The sequence below is a fragment of the Toxorhynchites rutilus genome, chromosome 1 (assembly GCF_029784135.1).
Source record: "Toxorhynchites rutilus septentrionalis strain SRP chromosome 1, ASM2978413v1, whole genome shotgun sequence".
Lineage (NCBI taxonomy): Eukaryota > Metazoa > Arthropoda > Insecta > Diptera > Culicidae > Toxorhynchites > Toxorhynchites rutilus.
Window position 1 is genome coordinate 11,524,253 of NC_073744.1, and position 25,416 is coordinate 11,549,668.

At 37.2% G+C, this 25,416-nt stretch overlaps 1 protein-coding gene and 2 long non-coding RNA genes across 7 annotated transcripts in view; 2 read left to right on the plus strand and 1 right to left on the minus strand.

Annotated features, from left to right (window-relative positions):
• The window catches only part of LOC129766652 (cadherin-89D-like), a 164,336-nt gene that overhangs the window by 14,221 nt on the left and 124,699 nt on the right, over window positions 1–25,416 (minus strand). The gene's annotated exons all lie outside the window — the stretch shown is intronic.
• LOC129766785 (uncharacterized) lies at window positions 17,010–18,019 on the plus strand. The gene is made up of 3 exons (XR_008741474.1): window positions 17,010–17,156; window positions 17,223–17,609; window positions 17,669–18,019. It is a non-coding gene; the product is annotated as an uncharacterized LOC129766785 (long non-coding RNA).
• On the plus strand, window positions 18,044–19,383 carry LOC129766776 (uncharacterized). 2 transcript variants are annotated; one of them, XR_008741472.1, is made up of 3 exons: window positions 18,044–18,833; window positions 18,894–19,176; window positions 19,255–19,383. It is a non-coding gene; the product is annotated as an uncharacterized LOC129766776 (long non-coding RNA). The 2 variants fall into 2 exon arrangements; XR_008741473.1 differs by having other exon boundaries at window positions 18,044–18,809.

The following is a 25,416-nucleotide window of genomic DNA, read 5'->3' on the forward strand; positions in this document are numbered from 1 at the left end:
CTGGATTTACCACCAAAGCAGATTGTAAAAAGAACTAACTTTTTTCTTCTGCTTCCTGCTGCCGTTTTGCGATTGCGTTTGCCACTCGCCACTCGCTGCAACTGCCTGTTGTCTTGATGTCCACCGAACCGAATGTGTTCTGTTCCAAATGCGGGTTTTCTTATCGTCGCCAGCAGCTTTTCCAGCTAACTCGATTACTTCGGCGGCCGAAACTATATAACGCCGGCTAGGTGGACTGGTGCACTGGTACTAACGCGCTCGGCCTAGCTACCCTTGCGGGGAACTCCAGATCAACACGGTTCGATCGGGATTTTGCCTTTCCCTTCACTTTTCCTCCTTTACCATGTCCAGACATGGCTGCTTGGGTTGGTTTGTTGATGTGTTGTGATGCGAACCGATGTGGTGTACGGTTTGAATGAGAATGATCGTTACGGAAGGAAGGAAGGTCTTGTATTATAGAGACTTTAAACTTTTGCAGTTCATTCGTCTCTAGCCTTGAGAAAGGCCCTTTGAAAACTCTACTCTACTCTACTCCAGCGCTACCACCTCCGCCCTCTTGCCTTGAGAAAGGCACTCGATCCCTCGCCGTCCAGCTCGACCAGCAACGATGTTTTCCAGTCGGTGTCCACACAAAGAATCCGTGAGCATCGTTACGGCAGCGGAGCGGGGATTTTTAAGCTGACTGGCTGGCTCGAGAATTACGCATGTGTGAGACTGCGACCAATGTTTCGTTCATTTTTTTCTTTTTCCTTTCCAATCGTGCTTCATTCTATTTCGCTGCTGCTCTGGTTGCCCGTTTTGGTCGGTACGATTTGAGGAGCACAAAATGGACCAATCAAAAATGGGCACATAGTGCATTTGGACAATGCTTGATATTTCACAGTTATTCAATTATTTATCTCAAGAAAAATGAAATGTTATTCGTTATGATAGATGCGTAGATATATTTCCTATCAATTGATGCAAAAACCTTTGCGATCTATTGAGAAATGCTCGAGTTATAAGCGTTACAAATCTTGCATTTTTTCCTACTTGTTCAGTGCCTAGATTTCCATTTCACCCCCTATATCTTCCGGTTAGACGTAGTCCTACGTCAAAATAAAAAAATACGAGTCTAATGTTTTGCGATAAAGTACAACATTACCACTTTTGACGAAGATCTGAGAACCACTATATTGGTTTGGCATGGAATGGCTGTATATATATACAAAATACAATCTTACGTGCATCACGATGTACAAAGTATTAATGAATATGTGAAAATTAACGTTAAAAGACATTTCTATAGATCTGCACACTTTTACAGACTTTTCCACATTTTTAACAGACATTCACATGTTTTTACAGACTTTTTTTAAAAATCATCTGGCATCTCTTCCTTCCACTTTTTATGGAATATTTTCAAATCGCAGGAGTAAACATTTACGTGACTCTGACTTCGTTTGTTTTTATTTCGTTCGGAAAAACGTTATGTCAAAGAGAGGGGACATTAAAAAGGCGTAGCTCAGTGAAAGGCTGAGATGCTCTTTCAGAGATGCAATGGTTAATTAAACAATTTACATTAAAGGCTCGAAAGGAAAGGGGTGTGAGTGACTTGATCGATTTTATTTTCATCAACTTTTTCTCATCATTTTCTCATTTTCAACATCTACTCGAAATGTGTTTGCAGTTAAGTTATAACCTAGGTAGTGCGGACTGAATCAAAACGGCTGTCAAAAAAGATCCAATTGAAATGTCAAAAGAGATCCAACGATCAGGAGTGTTATTTTTCTTATGATAATCAACACTATAAAAGAGGTATTGTTGTCAGGGGCAAAAATAATTCAAACAATAAAATGAACGAACTACATTTTTCCGTCAATTGTTTAATTAACCATTGCATCTCTAAAAGAGCATCTCAGCCTTTCACTGAGCAACGCATTTTTAATGTCCCCTCTCTTTGTCATAACGTTTTTCCGAACGTAATAAAAACAAACAAAGTCAGAGTCACGTAAATGTTTACTCCTGCGATTTGGAAATATTCGATAAAAAGTGGAAGGAAGAGCTGCCAGATGATTTTAAAAAAAAGTCTGTAAAAACATGTGAATGTCTGTTAAAAATGTGGAAAAGTCTGTAAAAGTGTGCAGATCTATAGAAATGTCTTTTAACGTTAATTTTCACTTATTCTTTAATACTTTGTACATCACGATGCACGTAAGATTGTATTCTGTATATATATATACAGCCATTCCATGCCAAACTAATATAGTGGTTCTCAGCTCTTCGTCAAGAGTGGTAATTTTGTTCTTTATCGCAAAACATTAAACTCGTATTTTTTTAATTTGTCATTAGGGTGCCCATTTCCATTTTAGGGTGATCCCAAAAATCATTTTTTCCACTTTTTCCCAAAATGACTTTTTTCAAAAATTTATAACTTTCGAACCACTCAACCGATTTAGATGATCGACATATCAAATTTAAGCCAATGAGCTTTAATTGAGAAATATTTAACTTGCATATAATATGGATACTATTTTTAATATGGATTGAAAGCTGAGAATTTTTGCATAAAATATCTCGATATCAGAGATGCTATTTTTTTCGTTTTAGAAATATGATTTTGCAAAACTAATCGATGGTTCGAAAAACAATTTTTCCCCATTTTTCCCACTACAAAAAGTCATAACTTTCGAACTATTGGACCGATTCATATTATCGACATATAAAATTGAAGCTTATGAGTTATTTTTCTTTGAAAAAATATTACTTGTGCGAAAAAATTTAATTTTGTTTTTGTAATTATGGATTGAGTTAGTTTTTCATAGTTTTCTCGGTTAAAGATAGGAGCGCTATATTTTTTTATATTTTTTATGGAAAGCTGAGGAGTATTTACTTAACATATCTCGATATCAGAGATGCTATAATTATCGTTTTTAAGTTAGAATTTTGTAAATTTAACATGTTTTAAGTCTTCGATCAATATTCATATGTGACTAAACTAGACCTATGCTACTAAAATCCAATCTTCCCGCAAGTGTGAATTTTGCTTATTGGCTTCAATTTAATATATCGATCATCTAAATCGGTTCAGTAGTTCAAATGTTATGATTTTTTGCAGAAAGTTATTTTTGGACAAATGGGGAAAAATTATTTTTTTTAAAAATCATATCTAAAAAACGAAAAAATAGCAACCCTGATATCGAGATATGTTGTGTAAAAAATCCTCAGCTTTCAAGAAAAAATATAAAAATATATAGCGCCCTCTAGTCCAAAGTCATAAAAAAATAAAAAACGACTACAATCAATAATTATAATTATGTTTTTCGCAAGTTAAATATTTTTTTATAAAAGGCTAGGTCAATTTTATATGTCGAGTGATTCAAAAATTATTCAATTCAGTGATTCAAAAGTTATTAATTTTCATTTGTCATTTTTGGGAAAAAGTGGAAAAAAATGATTTTTCGGACCACTTAATAACTTATGTGCTGTAAGTGTGTTTAAATGTTTCAACGATCTACACATACATACATACACACACATACACAAACATACGCGTTGTTAATTTTTATAAAACACAGTATTTCTCCGTTGATATATTGGACATCCACCAAGGCTTGCGGTCTTGTCGTTTTTATTTATAAAAAAATGCAGTGTATATTTTCCATCCGCCATGCAAGGCTATACAAGTTTTAGATCACCACACGGCCATGAACCATGTCTGTCGTAACAATATCGAACAGTAACCCATATTTCGTCATAAGCAGACCCAAAAGCGAATGTAACTTGTTGAAAATAGAATGAAAATTTTTATTCGATGTTGTTTAAATACTTAGAAGACATAGTCCTGACCCTAACTTAACTATTTTTCGATAAATCTCCTTGCATTTCAGCAAAACAATCTTGTCTAGAACAGAAAATAATTATCAGAGACAATTTTCGTTCAAGATTTTTCCTTACCTGCAGAGAATGCAATTGTTCATTAATTGTGAATAACCGTATCCTCTTTTTCGTCTGCAATGATGTCAAGGCAAAAGTACTTATGTGTATGAGTTCCGAACATCATACACACCAGATGGGCCAACAAGAAGGACTGCCGGGCCGCAGGTTGAATATCGCTGGTCTAACGTCATGTGTATTGATATATACTAAATATAATAACTTTTCTGTATTAAAACTATGGAAAAATGTCATATGGTGAGTCAAATATTTTTGATGTGATGAATAGATGTGATGAATGTTTTACAGATATGTCTGTAAATTTACAAACATATTTGTAAATCTGGCATCTCTGGTGGTCTGAGAATTTATTGCAAGAAATCGCTTGAAAACATGCATGAATTTGCTTGAGAATGAAGTGGATTGAGTCCGCACCACTTAGGTTATAACCAAAGTGACCAGAGTCGATGAAGAGAAACTCGAACATGTCACTTACACCCCTTTCCTTATGAGCCCCTAATATAATCTTATTCATAAAATAAAAACGTTTGCTTACAGACAATATTGCGTATATTTTCGCAAACTAAAAAAACTGGCATCTCTGAAATTGAAAGGAACAGCCTGTATTTGGGAAGTGAGTATTATGATGTGTTTTTGAGTAGGAAACATGAATTTTAAAGTGTAAATTATGAATTAAAATTAACTTTTCAGAACCGAATGAGTATCCTATGCGAATGTAAATCACTTTTATTCTGCAAGTGGTGAGAAAATACCCTACGAAAATTGTGTCTGAAATTAATTTTATATTATAATAATAAGTTTTAGTAGGAATATCGATAAATTTAGAGGATAGAAATTAAGTTTGGGTTATGACTACGTGCTTCAAGTAATTAAATAATGCCAAGTAGAAATTTTCATTCAAATTATACCAATTTGAAATTGCCTTTGAGCCTTTGAGAATAACGCCAAATGATGAGAAGTGTTTATATTTCTAGTAGTTTCAAGCCACCAATATATGGCTCTGTATGTGTGCTATGGCGAACGCTTGTTTCGCGCTTGGTTTACGTTGTACGAACGATGCCTAGAGGTGCAATTGCACTGAGGCAATACTAAATAACATGTAGCATGATATTTGATACTTGCATGTGTTGTCATTGTTGTTGTTTCCTCGCGGTGCCAAAGATATATTGATGTAGTTATGAGATGTGGAATAATGGTGCTGGTGCAACATGTATATAATCGACTGTAGCCGAGTCTATGTCAATTGCGAAAAAGGCCACCGGAATAGCGTTCGATGTAAATTTCCAATGCATTGACATGAAATTAATTGCGACATATGATCAGCTAGTGTTCTGCGAAGGCAAGAATGAATCATCAATCAATTATCGTCAACTGATTCTACAATGAAAAAAACATTTCAGAGATTATTCTACTAAGCAGTTGTTTCTAAAATTTCACAGCACTATATATTTAGAAATGGAAAAAATGGCTCCATCATTGTTGAGTGTGCAACTGGAGCTAATATAGACAATGTGAAAGATGACATCGAAAGCAATTTGGGTGAGAAGTATAGTGCTGTTGTTCCCATATCGGTGCCCAGATTAAAAATCGTGGGCATGAGCGATCAGCATTCCTCCGATGTTTTCATTGATTACCTCCGAAGTCAGAATGAAGGCATCGAAATAAAAGATGTAAAGGTTTTAAATGTGTACGAAAATCCACGCTTCACCTACAATAAGTTTACTGCTGTAATTGAAGTAGATGTTGACACATATAACTGTTTATTGAACGCGAAAAAAGTAAATGTGGGGTTCGATCGGTGCTCCGTAGTTCCTTCGATTAATGTATTAAGATGCTTCAAATGTGGAGAATTTGGACACAAGAGCACGGATTGCAAACAAAATTTTGAAACGTGCTCAAGGTGTAGTCAGAAACACAAGACATCTGAATGCAAGTCAACTGTGTTGAAATGTGTTAATTGTTTGAAAATGAATAAAGAACGGAAATTGAATTTGGACGTCAATCATGCCGCATTTAGCTCTGAATGTTTAGTATATCAGAGACTTTTTGATTTGAAAAAAAAAAGCAGCTTGCATTTCAATGAATAGCAACCAGGTTCCAGAAGAATTGTGAACCAATATTATATTTTGTATTTGAATATTGCGGGACTGTCAACAAACTACGTAGCGTTACGTCAGATTGTTGAGGAAAAGCGTCCATTTCTAGTCCTTTTGTCTGAAACACACATTGTTGAAATAGAATCATTTGATCAGTATAGTATTCCGGGATATAATGTTGCTGCGTGTTTATCACATTCTAGGCACACTGGCGGTGTTGCTATTTATGTCAAAGAATCAGTTCAATTCAATCTTCGCCTCAACGAAGTTATTGATGGAAACTGGTTTTTGGGCATTACAGTTGAACGTGGCATGAAGATGGGTAATTATGGTGTTTTGTATCATAGCCCCAGCTCAAGCGACTTGCGTTTTGTTGAAATTTTAGAAAACTGGCTTGAAATGTTCCTTGACTCTAGCAAATTGAATATATTTGCTGGTGATTTCAATATTAATTGGCGTGATGACTACAATTCGAACCATTTGAAGCGTGTATCCGATTTCTTCAATTTGAAACAAACAGTACATGAATTTACGCGCATTTCCAGGCACAGTAAAACTTTAATTGATCATGTTCATTCCAATTTTGATACTATTTACACAGTCACGGATACCAATTTGAAAATAACCGATCATGAGACTTTAATTATCAATATTGTAGATAATCTCGTGGTAAATGAAGATGTTGTGAAATTAAAGTGCTGGAGGAAATATTCGAAGCATGCTGTTTCGAATCTCGTAGTGAGAAGCCTGGATTTTCCATTCGAGGTCGGTAATTTAGGTGAATCATCAGCTGTTCTAACTAATACCTTGAAAGAGTGTACAAATCGGCTTGTTACGCAAAAATTTGTTCCTATGAAAAACTCGAACAGCTGGTACAATTTGGATCTTTTACGCCTTAAACGTGAGAGAGACAGATAGTACAAGAAATTTTGTAGAACAAATGATGGAAATCATTGGAATATGTACACAAACGCGCGCAATATATATTCACAGTCGATTAAGAAAACTCGTTGTGAATATATTCAGAGGAAGATTGATCTGCATCAAAGCAACAGCAAGGAGTTATGGAAAATTTTGAAATCTTTATTAAAACCTAGTAATAGCAAACCGCGGTCCATAACTTTTAATGGCACACTTGAACAGTCTGAACAGGTTATAGCATCTAAGTTTAACGATTATTTTGTCAACAGTGTTTCATTGATCAATCAGTCCATTGAATTGGTTGATGAACCTGATGAAATAAAACAGCCGGTTAACAGTAGTTTCACCCAATTACATTAAATGAACTTAGAACTATTTGCTTTTCTTTAGGAAAAACGGCTGGAGTGGATAATGTCAATGCTAGAGTTATTCAAGATTGCTTTCATGTCATCGATCACATCTTGCTGGACCTTATTAATAAATCTTTGCTAACTGGGCATGTGACTAAGATGTGGAAGGAATCTTTAATAGTTCCAATTCAAAAGGTTGCTGGAACGATTAAAACCGAAGAGTTTCGTCCCATCAATATGTTGCACACGCTAGAGAAAATATTAGAAGTAGTCGTTAAAGGCCAGCTGCTGGAATATTTAAATTACAATGCTTTGCTAATACCAGAACAATCGGGATATCGGGAAGGTCATTCCTGTGAAACCGCATTGAACTTGGTATTAGCAAAATGGAAAGAGAAACTAGAGTGCAAAGAGAATATCATTGCTGTTTTTTTGGATCTAAAACGCGCTTTCGAAACAATTTCTAGGCCCTTGTTGTTGTACACGATTAAGCGCTTTGGATTTACGAGTACTGCATATAAATGGTTTGAAAGCTATTCAAATGACAGAGCTCAACGGACTATTTTTAATGATTCAATTTCCAATCCCCTAGGGAATAATCTTGGAGTACCTCAGGGAAGTGTATTAGGGCCCCTTTTATTTATTCTGTATATCAATGACATGCGAAGAGTTTCACGATTTTGTGATATCAATCTTTTTGCAGATGATACTGTGTTATTTATTGCAGCTAATGATTTAGATCAGGTCGTTTTACATTTGAATGGAGATTTACATTCTTTAAGTAGATGGTTGAAGTATAAGCAATTGAAATTGAACATAAGTAAAACTAAATATATGGTTATCTCGCGAAATCGTTCAAAAGAAAACGTCTCCATCGTTATTGCTAATGAGACTATTGATCGAGTTCGGGACATTAAATATCTTGGCGTGATTATTGATGACAAACTCAAGTTCAACACTCACATTGACAATGTCATCAAGAAAATTGCTAAGAAGTATGGAATCTTATGTCGATTGAAAAACGATTTAACTATTTGCAGCAAAATACAGCTATACAAATCAATCATCTCTCCTCATTTAGACTTTTGCTCTTCCATTTTATTTTTAGCCAATGACACACAAATATCGAGATTACAGCGCTTGCAAAACAAAATAATGCGGTTGATACTAAAATGTAACAGATTCACTTCCTCATCTTTAATGTTGGACGCTCTGCAATAGTTATCCGTGAAGCAAAGAATTGTTTATTTAACTATGGTGTTCATTTTTAAAGTAATTAACGGTTTACTGCCTCGATATTTGTGTGATCGAGTTGAAGGAGGAAGTGACTTTCATAGTTATAACACTAGAAACGCGAATGAAATAAGAACACCTAATTTCTTGTCATGTGCTTCACAAAATTCGTTGTACTTCAAAGGAATAAATGTGTTCAACTCGATGCCAAGACATATTAAATGCGCAACAACACTTACAGAATTTAAGAGGCACTGTATTTCACATGTAAAAGCTGTGTTCTCTTAACAGCTGAACGAGTTTTTGTTTATTTTTATGACGAAGATCTTTATTGACGAAGTTTTATACGAACGGATAATTTAATGTGGACAATTTTTTTGCAGTTTGTTTTCAATATTTTCAATGAATCTGACGAAGTTTTGACGTAGGACTACGTCTTTCATTTCTATACCGGGGTGTAAAATCAAAGTTTCGAAAACGAAAGCGTTACGCCGGAGACCGAGATTTTGAGTGTTAATAGCTCCTAAACAACTGAACGAAATGGTATGATAAACACTTCATTCGAAAGATAAAATGTCTACGCGTTCTATACTTGTTACTTTCTGATCCAAAAACTTGTTTCAATAGTCTTAAATTTGCTTTCAAAATAGGCTATTGAAATCACCAATCGGTATATAAGCGAGCGCCGCTCGGAAATCCACTCAGTTCTAATTGAACAGCGATTGGAGCATGTTGTCGCTGTTGTGGTGAAGCTCTTCATTTATCATGAAAGCGCGGATAAACGGTGTCACCAAGAGCCTGTTTGTGCACCTTAGGCCAGAAGGGAATCCATCAGGAGGAGAGTGATGCCACAAACGGTTCCCCGGGAAGACATCGCTACACACACACATACACGCGCGGAATTATTTCCGTTTGGATGCCATTCAGCATCGAGAAAGTTCCGGAAAGATCTAATCATTACTGGAAAATAATCTGCCAGTTCATCTGGGAATTTAAAAATACATTCATGCGAAAGAGTTTATTTCAATGTTTTCTATCCATGTAACACTGTGACCAAATATTTTTCAATCAAGTGCTATTAACTGGTGGTTATCGAGTTAGCATTAACCACTGGTGGGCTTCCAGTATCGAGGAAAATGTGGAAATATCTAATCGTTGCTAGAAAATAATCTGCCAGTTCCCCTTGGAATTGAAAATTACATTCAAGCGAAAGAGTTTATTTTAATGTTTTCTATCCATAAACTATCCATATAATACCTTTGGTTTTGTGATTTGTCAATCAAGTGCAGTTAGCAGGAAAGCTTTTGAAGAATATTGTTCAGAACAAGGTTTTTCGTATCCTATATTGGATGCATAAAACCTTGTGCCTCCAACGTAACGCTCTCGTTTTCGAAGTCCCCCAAATATTCATTCATTCATTCATTCAGAATGGATTTAGATTCAACTTCAAACAAATGATCTCTAAATCAACGATAGTCCTACGTCACCCTTGCGGTTATACCATATATATAACCCACTTCCTGTTTTTTTAAATTTGTATTGATCTCTATTATATCTGTCATGATCTTGGTGATGATGGACTATTTTTATTTTTATTTTGTCGTTCTTATAGTTGTATTAGTTTAAAAAAAAAATAAAAGTAGTCTACAAAAGTTTGAGCGTCGCGCGCGAGACACAGATATAAAAGAAAATTAAATTGAAAGTTTTTTTTAAGTGCCGGTCTAGGAATTTTTCGTAAAGGAAATTTTCTCGATTTCTCTGAATGAGGGTATTCACAGTCAATCTAAAACAAGGCTGGCGGTTGGACTTGCGCTCTGGTGGACCACTTGGCTGCAAGGGCCTCGTCGGGACCGTATCGGCTCTGTGGCGGACATGACTGAGTATTGGCTTTTTTGGACATTGCAATTTTTTGAACTTATATCTGTAAATAAAATCAGTTCGTTTTTCATGTTTGCTAAACTGATTTCAATGTTGAAAAAAAAAATTATCTTTTAGATAACTCGTCTTGCTCAAACCTTTGTAGGGGAAGGAGGCGGGACCATCATCATCATCATCATCATCACTATAAAATAATATCCGAAGGTTTAAACAAGTGAGTAGTTCTACGTCAACAATGCGGTCGTATCTTGGACGCAACCTCCTATAATTTTTATGAGTAAGAAAATCATGTATATATATTTGAACAAAATAGAAATAAAGGTAGTAGTTTTTTAAGTCAGAACTCACACGTAAGCGTAAAGTTTTTTTTTCAGTAAGAGAAATTTTTCACATATAGTCTGCTGACTATCCTCAGTTGACTATGACTATGCAGAACCCTGCGCGTTCATCTCGTAACCATATTTTTTCAGCTGATAGTATCGATATCTCAGGATCTACTCGACCGATTTGGCTGTTTTTTCAGCATGTAAAACTGAATTATCCAAAGCGTTACATAGTCGTTTTTTGATATCTCATTTTTTCGATTTTTATAAGCTTCTAAACAACAATTTTATATTAAAAATAATTTATTGTTAACAAAAATGACCACCATTCTGGTAATTTTTCGAATTTTCAAAAACCCCGCTAACGCTAACGCTCAATGTGAAGTATTATCCTAAAGTTTCAAAATATCCATTGGAATTCGTTCTGCGACAACCCGTTGCTTCAGAACCGATACAACCAGCAGGGTACCGAATTTCAGACAGCACCTACGCATCCAGCGTAAGAATCATTATTCGTGCACTCAAACCAAAATACCCACTTCACTTTATTCCTAACATCCGAAAAAAAAACACGAAAATTCCATATTTTTTCGATCCATCAGACAGAGGTCCCCCCCTGTAAAATCAATGTCTGACAGAAGAAAACAGGGACGTTCCGGAACACGCCACGCTGTTTCCAAGCGTGCTCCCGGATTTCGAACCTCCAGCAGCCCGTGTGCAAGTTAAGTGCTGCAATCATTTCGGCGATATTTAACAACAGAACCGACATTGGCTTTCGATTCAACCAGTGGAATCGCAGTTCGAACCACGATAAGGCTGATGTCACATTAGGCGGATTCGCCGCCGCGGATTCCACGAGTAAAACCGCAGCGGAGGATCTACAGTGTATTGTGAATGACCCATGTCACACAGAGCGGGGCGGTTTTCAAATGGAGAAAATAACCGTCGCGATATCCGCGGTGGCGAATCCGCCTAATGTGACATCAGCCTAAAGGTACGTGTACCGTCTCTCCTCTCTCGCTATCTCGCAACATCCACGTGGGCATCGAAAGGCCCCAACGGTGGACGAACGGCGCCGCAACGAAGAAATTATTGAATAAAAATTGTAAATTGTAATTGTAAATTGATTTAGTAGTTTTCACATATTTTCCATTTCGAACCAGCCCTATTGAACTTCTCTTTCGGTTGTGGTAGTGTCGTCCACGGTACAAGGAATTCCCCGTAGTTAGGAAGCCGACCCTGAGATAAATTAGAAAGAGGTGAGCAAAGCTGGGCGGTTATGAAGTAATCCATAACTTTCAATACATGCTCGGATCGCAAGGTGACAATCACGTTATTGTGATCAATACTAATGAAACACCGGCTGGATAACACGTGTGTACATTCGATGCGTCTGTTGTTGAAAACATTGCTCAAGTCATGGTAGGCGACTGCACAGCGGCGCGAGAAATTGTGATTCGTAGAAGATCAATAATCTGAAGTTCATCGTTGATATACACCGTTCAAACGACGCTCTCCATCTTCTTTAATAGTACTAACATTCCTAATGCTTCTAATGTTCACCATCTCAACGTAGAATAACTTGCGAACGATAAAGAGGTAGAGAGGGGACGACTGCGACTCTAGACAACAATCAGAAGCGGTGTGAGGAAGAATGCACTCACATGTGAGACGCTATCATGAGCAACGCCGACACAGCCTTTGCTGTTGCCAGGGCTAAACGCATGCATTGTCATGATATTGCAGCGCGTGTGTTCTACAAAACAATGAATGAAATGAAGAATGAGCTTCATAGCAACATTACACGTATTCGGTCCCACACCTTGCTGGATGTATTCGGTAGGATGGCAAAAGCGAAGATTACCTCATATGCACATTTTAGTGTAATTTCCTCAAAAAATCCAGATACGTCTACTGATCAACAACTCACCCGTATTCTGAAATCCAATCGAGTCAAAAATTATCCGAATCGATTGCAATATCGCATTCTGTGATCCGTTCGACTTCGTCAGATTGTGCAAATGTTGCGATTGTGTCGAAATTTCATAAATAACTCTTTAGTGAAAAGTACCGGGGAACCTGAAAATGTTTAATGGCTCACGTGGTTTGCTGAATCATTTCGAGAAGCAACGATTCTTTCTTGCCTTTCTTGCAAAACAATACACTAATTAGTAATATGTCTCAATTGTTTTCTTTATATCAATGCACACATTGCACTGAGTATTCAACGAGAGGCATCTTCCGTGCATCACCATTTAACAAGCATCAAAGATACGTCTAACAGATGCACACAGTTGCAGCGATAAGAATGAAACATCGCTAGAAAGACCGTTTGTGAAAAATCGTTTCTCGACTCTCGATCAAAACCGTCAACAAAGCTAGGAACTTCTTGCATCACAACAGAGGAGATGGAATACTTATACGCTAGCGACAGCTTACTTACTATGTAAGGGTGGAGTTTACTTCGCAAATATTCTCTTTTCGCTATCCCCCTTCGTTGTTTCTATTCTAGCGGCGGCATGGGTTGACTGTTATTGACAGCTCTGTTCGGGAAAGCACACAAATGGACAGAACAAATGTGTGGGGAAATGGGAATGTGTCTAATTTTCATCAATTTAAACCATATACAGACTATGGGATTGTGATGTATAGCATATCAAAAAAATCTTAGAAAATTTCCGATTCGATTGGTATGCAAATCGTTAAACTCCGTTCGCAGCAAAAATAGTTAATAACGTTAACTTTATTTGATAAAAACATGACCTGTTTTCTGATTTGCACCCTTAATGTAAGACGAAGTCCTACGTCAAAAATGAGAACGTCGCGCAACGAATTGAGAAAATTGATATAGAAAAGGACACGTGTAATTTTGCATGAAAACATAATTAAAATTGACTGTTCACGAGATATAACAAATTTTATATGAAGAAAATCATGTTTGTGAAATTTAACAAACAGGATTTCCATTATATAGCATTTTTTATAAATAAATTTTATAAGCATTTTTTATAGCTGCCCCGACGAACTTCATTCCGCCCAAAATAGATTTTTTGATTTGAATACTTCCAGAATCCACGTTTTCTTACTATGTGAACGTTAGTGAGTCCAATCACTGAACTCTTCATTGATTGATTACCCTTTGACCCTTTACCTTTACCCTTTCCTTTTACTATAGGTTGTCTAGTACTTCTACAAAAATTCGTCCTTATAATATGAAATTATTTTCAGGCACAATTCTCGTTCAAGATTCATCAAGCATTTGGAAATAACACGTTTCTCCGTTGCATGAAATACATGTTTGATACAGAGAATATTACAAAATAAAGATAGCTCAAATCGGACCATTCCTTCCTCGGGTTTAGGGCACACCAACACACTTGGCCTTCCATTTTTGTTTATATAGACAGAAGATATAGGAATGCGTTATTCCGTCTGGAAATCCTTTTCCACTTTCGAACAAAAATCAATTTCGTTAGCGCCAACATCAAATGGACTAACAACGCTAAGCTAATCGTAGAACATATGGGAATTCAATTTTCCGAATTTTGCGATTTTTCTCTCCACTATATTGATCTACGGGAAGAGACGAATACAACGAAATATGGATGACTCAAATCAAACCATTCCTTCCTCGGGTTTTGTGCTTACCAACAGATTTTGCCTTACATTTTTATTTATATAGATGATAATGACAAGGTTATAATAGTTATAAAATAAATAGTGATTTGAGATATAAAAGTTTTCGACAATAAATTTAATTTTAAGTCTTTTGTGCAATGTTTTCTTTTATTATTTCTCTAGAAAGTTCATTCACTTTCAAGCTTTGTTTAACACAATATTTTAGTTAGACTTTTGAATTACGAGTAACGATTTTTTGAAAATAGTTGATTGTTCATACATCCTTATAAAAAATCGCAATTAAAATTGGCCATACAATAATAAAAATTGTAATTTTATGTTCCACTTTACGTACAAAGTTTTTAAACAATTTAATTTGACATGACATTGCTCAGAAGCGTGGTAAATAATCAAACATCATTTTTGCTACTGTGATCTATATGGATAAAAATGCTATTGAAATCGATCTTCGTTTGAAGGTGGAAATGGATTTTCAGGTGCAATAACGCACTCCTATATCATCTACACTGCGTTTCACAACTATAGAACCACTCATTATTTCTGAGTTTCCGGAGATATGTAAGAAGTCGGTTGAATTGATGTACATAGTATAGAGTACAATAACTGTCTTCATTTATAAGACTGGCCACTTCAACTTTATTTTTGTGTTCAGGCGCGAAACATTAAAAAAACTATAATTCCAGTGTTTCATAACGATAGAACCAGATGGAAAAACTCTCACTCCTTTACAAAATTAACGCCAATTTAACATGAATTACGATAAGTTTCGAATTCGTAGGTCATCTTTTGTTCTCAATCAGTTCAAATAACCCATTCGGGGTGGTTACGACCAAGCTGCGCCATGTTGTAGTGGATATCTCGTTCTACGCAGAGGATACTGCTCGTTTAAGCTCTTCAAATCACTCATACTGCTGGTAAGCTGCATCTACTATTCGTCCGATCACTCCTCATAAGTTCCTGACAGGATTTTGATTTAGTAAACGAGCTGGCCAGTCCAAAATCCGAAGCCCCTATTCATTAAACCATGCCATGACCTTCCAGGTTTTATGTATTGATGCCAAATTACCCAATTATCACATTGTTTTTGATGCAAAACAGCCGTAAATGGTACTTAAGTACATCGTTGCACTTCTGACTGTTCATTCGTGTTGGTGGTAAGCTATCTAGAACAGGCCTTTTTGAGAAAATTGTACTCTACACTATATACTTCAATTCAATCGACTTCTGACATATCTCCGGAAACTCTGAAAAAATGAGTGGTTCTATAGTTGTGAAACGCAGTGTATATCTATATAGATAAAAACGGAAGGCCAAATGTGTTGCTAAGCGCAACACCCGAAGAAGGAATGGTCCGATTTGAGTCGTCTTTATTTTGTTGTATTTGTCTTGGCCCATCAATATAGCGGATAGAAAAATCGGAAAATTTACGGAAAACTCTGAAGGAAGCTCGAAAAATTTGGTAATATATGTTTGAAAATTACATCATGATAAGCGTTGTCGGTCCATTCGATGTTTGCGCTCACGAAATTGATCTTTGTTTGAAGGTGGAAATTGATTTTCAGGCGAAATAACGCATTCCTATCTACATAAATGAAAAAGGAAGGCCAAATGTGTTGCTAATCGTAAAATCCGAAGAAGGAAAGGTCCCTTTTGAGCCGTGTTCATTTTGCTGTATTTGTTGTATTCTGCCCATAGAACAATGTTATGATGAGAAACAGTTTAGAAATTTGTTCTAAAGAATTCGTATCAAAATAATAATTTTGTGCGGGACGAAGTTCGCCGGGTCAGCTAGTTAAATATTCAAATTAGTTGGCGTTGTCCCACAGTTTATATGCAATCTTTGTTGCAAGCTATCAAGCACTTGAACACAATTTGAGCATCCTGAATATCTTCCAATTCGCATGCCCAAAGGTATAGTGTCGCCACCTATAATAATTTTATGTTACCATGAAATAGGTTTACCTCTTTTCGGATTAGCATGCCTGGATCAATGTCTAATTTTTCGAATCTTCAATTCAAATAATTGATCTTTGTTATCTGAATGCTTGAAGCGCGTAGTACTTATCCTCATTGATTTTAAAATCATAAGAAGATTTTTTTCAATATTTTCACTTAGCCATAATAACGATTATATAAAGTCATTATTAGACAAAATTTAAATTCAATATTTCTTCGCCACATACAGAACATTAAATACTCTATTACAAAGCAATTCTTTTTTTCTCATGGCAAACGTAATTTTCATTCATAATTTCCATCAGAAATGCATATGCATTCTTCTCGGAAATCCATCACCATGTTTGCTTCATGCACACAATTTGTTTCAGCCTCTTACTTGCGTACATGCTACTATCATCATGCAATATTGAACGCAAGCGCAGAGATATCGTGCATACAATCTCGTGGTTTTGTGTGCAAGCGATCTCCGGTGAACATAATGTTGTGAGTGAACTGCCGTCGGTGCTGCGCGGCAGATGGTTCATGCGTTGCAGATTCCAAAACGCAGTAGTGGCGGATCTCACAAATGGGCATACACTGGAGACAAACATTAGTAAATGAAGCTACCAAATCTTTAGTTTCAACATTGGTAAAATGTACAAATTTTTTGTACATATTACCAAAATTCGGTAAAACTGATGTCAGATGTAATGTACATCCCTACCAGAGATTCGTACATTTTACTTCATGCCATTTGTAACCTTCAATGTTTTCATTCCTAGCGACTGTGAAGTGCGCACTTCGTAATCGCCATTTTTTTGTGGAAGCGAAGCAATTCGGAGGTAAGCATTTGTTTTTGTTATGTTTCCGTTCTTATCTAATGTTTTCTCTATGTTGGTAAATTCTAGATATTCCGAAATATACTCATTTTGGACAACGTTTCTTCTATTCTACTACTGATAGAAGCATTTCCATTTGCGATCAATCGTAAACGAACATTTTACAACAGCCATGATTCGATGCTAATATTTGGCGATACAAACTAGGGAAAGGAAGAACCAATAACGATTCACCATCGGTCCGTGCAAACGGTATCAAATGAGCGTATCTTTTCGTCGACCAACGGCAGCGACCAGCGAATCAACAAGTGCAGCTGATTCCAGCACGAATAGCTCTTCTGTTTCTTCACTGGAGCATCGAAAATCCCTATCAGGCTCAGGTGCAGGCAAGAATCAATGAAGGAGGAGCAAGCTACGCTACCGCAAGTATAGTCATTTGCTCATAAAATTTACAAGGTATGGCCTTCCGATGAACGAAAGTAGATTTTTCGATCATCTTTTCATTCGTTTTCCAGATGTATCGAAACTCTCCAGGAAAAGTGTCGTCATTCGTTTTTTCTACAAACTGATAACCTCTGCGTGATAATGATGTGTCAGGAAGATCCAATCAACTGCTTTTCTCAACCGGAGGATGACATGGAACATGAAGAACGTCAGAACCGACTACGTGCTCTGTGCAATCATCAGGATCTGTTCCAGGAGGAGAGTGTTGAATTTGATACTGGAAAGCATCGACAAAATCAATGTCATATCGTCACTAGGTTTCATGATTTCCTCCTGGCTAGTGATGAAACAGTTGGGAGTCGATATCCGGATATCTGTTCCAACTACTAGCGGTTGTCATCAAGGAAAACTCATTTTGCTAACTCAAATCATTTTAATTGGATGATTTTGTATGTGTTTTGTTCACTGTGCGTTGGTAATGGTCGGTAATCCTAATATCCTCGTTCATCGTGTTGAGGAATCTAGGGTGTACCAGAAATGTTACTTTGAAATTACTATGGACCATAACGGACAAACGTGCACAAACATGACACCGCGTTTGCGAATTAATTGGGCCAATACTGCTGAATATGTTGAGGATGTAAAAATGGGGCGAAAATGACGTTGGTAATAATTTGCATACTCATGATTCCGGACGTGACAAAACTATTCATCGCAAAAGGAATGGAATTGCACGCTAGATCTCAGCGTCTCGGTGATACGGTTTATGTTCAATGGAGAGCCAATGCATGTTTGATTTTAATCTAACTTGAATGTTTTTTTTTCCGGTGATGAGCTGCTCGTCGAAGCTAAGTTGTCAATTTTATTTTGGTTTCCGCGTTTCTGTCTGCGATGTTGAACCCTAAGATGGAAGAATTCGGCGGTATGCTGGTCGAGAGCACTCACAACTTGTGAGACAAAGAGCGAATTCAACAAAGTTAAACAAAGACAACGGAAACCATCGTAGCTCCCATTCAGTTCCGTACAGCATATACGGCTATGGCGACTATCAGAAAGCTGTTGATCTATGGATACAATTCGGACCAACAAACTGGTGAGACGAATGAGCCCCTTGCGGCGGAAGCATTCAGACAGAACTTCGCAACCATCAGAACGCACCTAGCGGAGAAGACGTATGCTGTTATGTCAAGAAAGACATACTTTTAGTTTGAGGTACGGACTGTGGGACTGATGAGGGTTTGTAAAAGTAGTTTTTTGTTAACAATCTGTTTGAATTATTTTTTTTTGTTTCAGCAGGACTGCAATTCCGAAACGATGTTGGGGAACGATGATCCATCGTGTGCTTTTGATGGCTACAATATAAGCATGAGCACAAATATCGAATCCGATTGTTCAATACGACCAATCACGACCCCTCAATCCAATGTAGTCGTTCTGTCCCAAATTCCTACTGAAGACACATTTCCACTGCCTCATTAAATGGGCAAGTAAACTACACCTGCGCAGGGTCGAAGATTTCGGTAGGCGATACCTGGTCGGAAACGTAATCGTTTTCTTCTTAAATATCCTCGACAAGATCGTAAGTAGACCCATTCTGTAAATCTTAAATTTATATTTTTAATACCATTAATATATCAATATTTCTTTTCTTCTTCAGAGCACGAGAGGAATAAATACGAACTAAGAGTACTGGGTACTGGTGTCATCGACTTCCTGCTAATCAGCGCCCCATTCTCTAGAGACAGCGATGCAGTAGAAGGAGTTATTGCGACGAGAATTATTGTTGTTTTCATATTTTACTTTTTTTGACGTAGGACTACGTCTTTCATTTCTATACCGGGGTGTAAAATCAAAGTTTCGAAAACGAAAGCGTTACGCCGGAGACCGAGATTTTGAGTGTTAATAGCTCCTAAACAACTGAACGAAATGGTATGATAAACACTTCATTCGAAAGATAAAATGTCTACGCGTTACATACTTGTAACTTTTTGATCCAAAAACTTGGTTCAATAGTCTTAAAATTGATTTCAAAACAGGCTATTGAAATCACCAATCGGTATATAAGCGAGCGCCACTCGGAAATCCACTCAGTACTAATTGAACAGCGATTGGAGCATGTTGTCGCTGTTGTGGTGAAGCTCTTCGTTTATCATGAAAGCGCGGATGAACGGTGTCACCAAGAGCCTGTTTGTGCACCCTATGCCAGAAGGGAATCCATCAGGAGGAGAGTGATGCTACAAACGGTTCCCCGGGAAGATCTCGAAGCAGCCGCTACACACACACACATACACGCACGGAATTCTTTCCGTTTGGATCGAGAAAGATCCGGAAAATAATCTGCCAGTTCCTCTAGGAATTTAAAAATACATTCATGTGAAAGAGTTTATTTGAATGTTTTCTATCCATGTAACACTGTGACCAAATATGTTTCAATCAAGTGCTATTAACAGATGGTTATCGAGTTAGCATTAACCACTGGTGGGCTTCCAGTATCGAGGAAAATGTGGAAATATCTAATCGTTACTGAAAATAATCTGCCAGTTCCTCTGGGAATTTAAAATTACATTCATATGAAAGAGTTTATTTTAATGTTTTCTATCCATGTAACACTGTGACCAAATACATTAGGTTTTGTGATTTTTCAATCAATCGCAATCAACAGGATAGCTTCTGAAGATTATTCTTCTCCATCAGTAGGATATTTCCGTATCCAATATTGGATGCATAAAACCTTGTGCCTCCAACGTAACGCTCTCGTTTTCGAAGTTCTCCAAATATTCATTCATTCAGAATGAATTCAGATTCAACTTCATACAAATGATCTCTAAATCAACGATAGTCCTACGTCACCCTTGTGGTTATACCATAGATATAACCCACTTCCTGTTTTATTATTGTAGAACTATTGAAATTATAGAATAAGTTATTAGTGAAATATTATATAACATGTTATCAAACACAGGATTTTAAATAAAACAAAAAGGAAAAAAATATTATTTTAACCCTGATGATTAACTCTTACAATTGAGAAACAACATTTCTACTGATATCGTTCCAAAGGTTAATCAACAAACGCCCTTTATTGAACCGACAAATCACCTTCATTGAGCTGATATTGATCCAACACTGGACCAGTAGTACAGTCCGGATCGTAGTTTCGTTTGACATATAAACCTACCAATCTGTTTTCGTAGAATGTACCAATGATTAGTAGGGTAGAAAATCACTCGGGAATTGGTAACATGTACCAAAAAATTAGTAATATTTACTAATGATTCCTCTCAGTGTATAAAGCTGGGTCATGCGAGTAGTATATCAAATTGGTTGTCAAAAAGAATCCAATCGAAATGTCAAGAAAGATCCGATAATCAGGAGGGGATAGAAGTGTTACTTTTCTTTTAATAATCTACTACAGAGAGAAAGTATTGTTGTGAAACGCAAAAATAATCGGAATAAATTGAAAGAATGAATTACATTTTTGACATACATGTCATGTCTATGTCTTTGATTTCTATATAGGGGGGTCACTCTACGAAAAATGTAACGATTCATTAGGGGCTGTCCACATACCACGTGGACAACTTTAGGGGGGGTAGGGGTTACAAAAATGTCCACGTTTGTCCACGGTGAGGGGGGAGGGGGTCTATATCACATCCACGTGGACACTATTTTGAAAAACAAATATATATCTGTGTTCAACAATATAAGAAAAATATTCTGCATTGCAAGCAAATCTATACGTATTTCTGCTGTCTGATAGCACTGCGCGGTAGAAATTCTATATTCATACATATCGTTGAAATTTTTGCCGAAATTTGTATTCAGAGAGTATCGCACATGAGCTGAGAGCTATCGATTTGTTTTAATTGATTTTAAAGAATCTTACGTTATCATTATCGATCAGAATTGGGACGCTATTATCGGCAGGATTCAGATACCACTAAAGCATGTTGGAATGTTGTAATATTAATAAAACACGACATTGTTTTCGATGTTTCGATTCAGTTTCCGCTCTCAATGTAAAAACCGCTTCGTTTATGTTATTCAAGAACTCGAACAGGGGGGCCTCCGTAGCCACATTGGTTGCGCGTTCGCTTAGTAAGCGATCGATCGTGAGTTCGAAACTCAGGGCCCTCATTGACCATCTTTGTGTTGTTACAGAATAACTACGTCCACGCAACAATCATCAGCGATGGAGATCGATCCACGGTCGAAATATGATCGATTCATTCATACAACTGCTCTGCTCTGCAAGACACATCGGGCTGCGGTTCTATAAATAACTCAACAATGATCAATCAACTGTCTCCGCTGTCCGGTCTAACTGGATAATGGAAGAACAGATAGAAAACTCTTAGGCCTAAATGGCTGCTACTGTGTAAATGTGTGTACCATATGGAATGGTAGAGAAGGGAATACTCTAACGCCGAAAAATGGCAACTGTGTAATGTGCTAATTATAGATATGATAAATATGTGACATGTACACGATTAAAATTCGGCTCTGTTACAGCTATAATGCCAATGAGCCTGAAATAAATAAATAAATAAAAAAAAAGAACTCGAACAACAAATTCATTCACGGGGACCTATCTTTAGAGAAGTCTTACAGCAGCGATGCTCTTCTTCGGTGAATTATAATATTTTGTGGAATACGCTTCTAGTTATTGGGTAGTCCAGCAAGTTTGGGTGCGCAACTGATGATAATCGAATCGAGACGCTGATGAAGAATAAGTCCTCGGTATACGACACATCAATTAGCAGGTTCCTTACAAGTATCTGTGTTCATGAGCACCTGGTGAAACTAGATTAAGAAACGCTACAATGTATGAGTTCTACACCTATTGACCGAAAACATGAAATGGATCGTATCTCCATCAACAACTCGCTTCATAAATGCAATGAAAACTCGCAGTTTGAAGCAAATAGTGTCAGGCGAAGAAAATATCCTTTACAACAGTGTTGAGCGAAAAAAAAATCTTTGAGGTGAGCGAAATGAACCATCATTAGATTTCTCCAAAACCGATCTTCACCTGCAGAAAGTCATTCTTTGTGTCTAGTGAGATAGAAAAAAAATTCTGCATTATAAGCTTCTACCAAACATCAAATCGATAAACTTCAACAAGCACTATTCGTAACTAAACGAAGCAAAATCGTCAATCTAGAACAAACGTTCAGAATTGGCCAAGGCGTCCTCTTCCAGAATAATGCCAAACCTCATATTTCTTTGGAAGCCCCTCCAAAAATTTTTAGAGTTTGACTAGGATGTGATAGTCTACCCGCTATCATCAGATATTGCAATTTTTGTTCATCACTTGTTTAGACCCCCAATAAAAAAAATATTGAAGGTCCAAAATTTTGGTTGCGCGTTCGCTTAGTAAGCGATCGATCGTGAGTTTAAAACTCAGGGTCCTCAATTGACCATCTTTGTGTTGTAACAGAATAACTACGTCCACGCAACAATTATCAGCGATGGAGATCGATTCATCCTTACAACTGCACTGCTCTGCAAGAAGCATCAGGCTGTTGTTCTATTAATAGCACAACAATGATCATATTAACTGTGTCCACTGGTCCTGGTCCGGTGGTCCAGCTGGACGATGGAAGAACAGATAGAGTACTCTTACGCCTAAATGGCTATTGTAGAATGTACCATATGCAATGGTATAAAAGGAATACTCTTACACCTAATATGGCTGCAGACAGTGACAAAGTGACATGACATTGGCGTCCGAAAACCCACGGAGTAGATGACTTTGGTTGTATTGATTAAATTAAAACCATTTAACATGTGCCAAGAAGAAACCTTGATGGGTGAAGGTTCTATGGTTTCACTGCGAATTGCAACCGATAGAGCATAGGGGGCATAAGACAAAGTGGGCACCCGAATGGGTTTGATGAAATTTAGCTTGATGAAACGCTTGCGCTGTAATGAAGCGCTCGAAGACAACAACAACAACAACTCTTCTATGTTTTTCAGTAACGAAGTAGATGCTTCCAGGATGAATAAATATGTTTGAGACGAGATGTAGCAGCACTGGTGGTAATTGCAGCCGATGCGTTCGTTAGCTCACATGCTGGTCATGTTATTGCGAATTCAATTAATGGTTTAGGATGTTGCAGATGAAAGCTTTCTGAGAAGTTTCTACATTGTTTGTGATTGTGTATGTCTCGCCTAATTTACAGTGACATGTTCAAATGAAACAAACACTCTGCCTGTGTCCAGTGCACAATGGTCCAAGGAACAGATTTAAGTGGAAATTTGGATCAAGAGCGCTCATTTTTATTTTGTCAAAATATCGTAATGCTTGAAATCATTACCTTTTTTTTTTTAACGTAGGGCTATATCTTTCAGAAGAAGTTTTGACGTAGGACTACGTCTTTCATTTCTATACCGGGGTGTAAAATCAAAGTTTCGAAAACGAAAGCGTTACGCCGGAGACCGAGATTTTGAGCGTTAATAGCTCCTAAACAACTGAACGAAATGGTATGATAAACACTTCATTCGAAAGATAAAATGTCTACGCGTTATATACTTGTTACTTTTTGATCCAAAAACTTGTTTCAATAGTCTTAAAATTGCTTTCAAAACAGGCTATTGAAATCACCAATCGGCTCAGTTCTAATTGAACAGCGATTGGAGCATGTTGTCGCTGTTGCGGTGAAGCTCTTTATTTATCATGAAAGCGCGGATGAACGGTGTCACCAAGAGCCTGTTTGTGCACCATAGGCCAGAAGGGAATCTATCAGGAGGAGAGTGATGCCACAAACGGTTCCCTGGGAAGACATTGCTACACACACATACACGCGCGGCTATTAACAGGTGGTTATCGAGTTGGCATTACCCACGGGTGGGCTTCCAGTATCGAGGAAAATGTGGAAATATCTAATCGTTACTGAGAATAATCTGCCAGTTCCTCTGGGAATTTTCAAAATATATTCATGTGAAAGAGTTTAATTGAATGTTTTCTATCCATGTTACACTGTGACCAAATATGTTTCAATCAAGTGCAATTAACAGGTTGTTATCGAGTTGGCATTAACCACTGGTGGGCTTCCAGTATCGAGGAAAATGTGGAAATATCTAATCGTTACTGAAAATAATCTGCCAGTTCCTTTGGGAATTTTCAAAATATATTCATGTGAAAGAGTTTAATTGAATGTTTTCTATCCATGTAACACTGTGACCAAATATGTTTCAATCATGTGCTATTAACAGGTGGTTATCGAGTTGGCATTAACCAATGGTAGGCTTCCAGTATCGAGGAAAATGTGGAAATATCTAATCGTTACTGAAAATAATCTGCCAGTTCCTTTGGGAATTTTCAAAATATATTCATGTGAAAGAGTTTAATTGAATGTTGTGTATCCATGTAACACTGTGACCAAATACATTTGGTTTTGTGGCTTTTCAATCAATCGCAATTAACAGGATAGCTTCAGAAGATTATTCTTCCCCATCAGTAGGATATTTCCGTATCCAATATTGTATGCGCCCGCAATCGATTATTGCTCAGTCGCCGAAAGTTCCCAGCTCAGAGAGTTCATTCCCCTCTAGTTTGCCTTCCAAATTGCCATCGTAAACCACACCTTCTCTCGGTTCAATCACACACAAAAAGCATACTTAAGCGATATACTGGTGGTGAGACACATTCATTTTTCGTGAGGACATCGACAAGACAACATCGTTGCCTAACGTGCTGGAGGAGGTGGACGGCGAAGGATCGACACATACACGCGCAGAACTCTTTCCGTTAGGATGCCATTCAGCATCGAGAAAGTTCCGGAAAGATCTAATCATTGCTGGAAAATAATCTGCC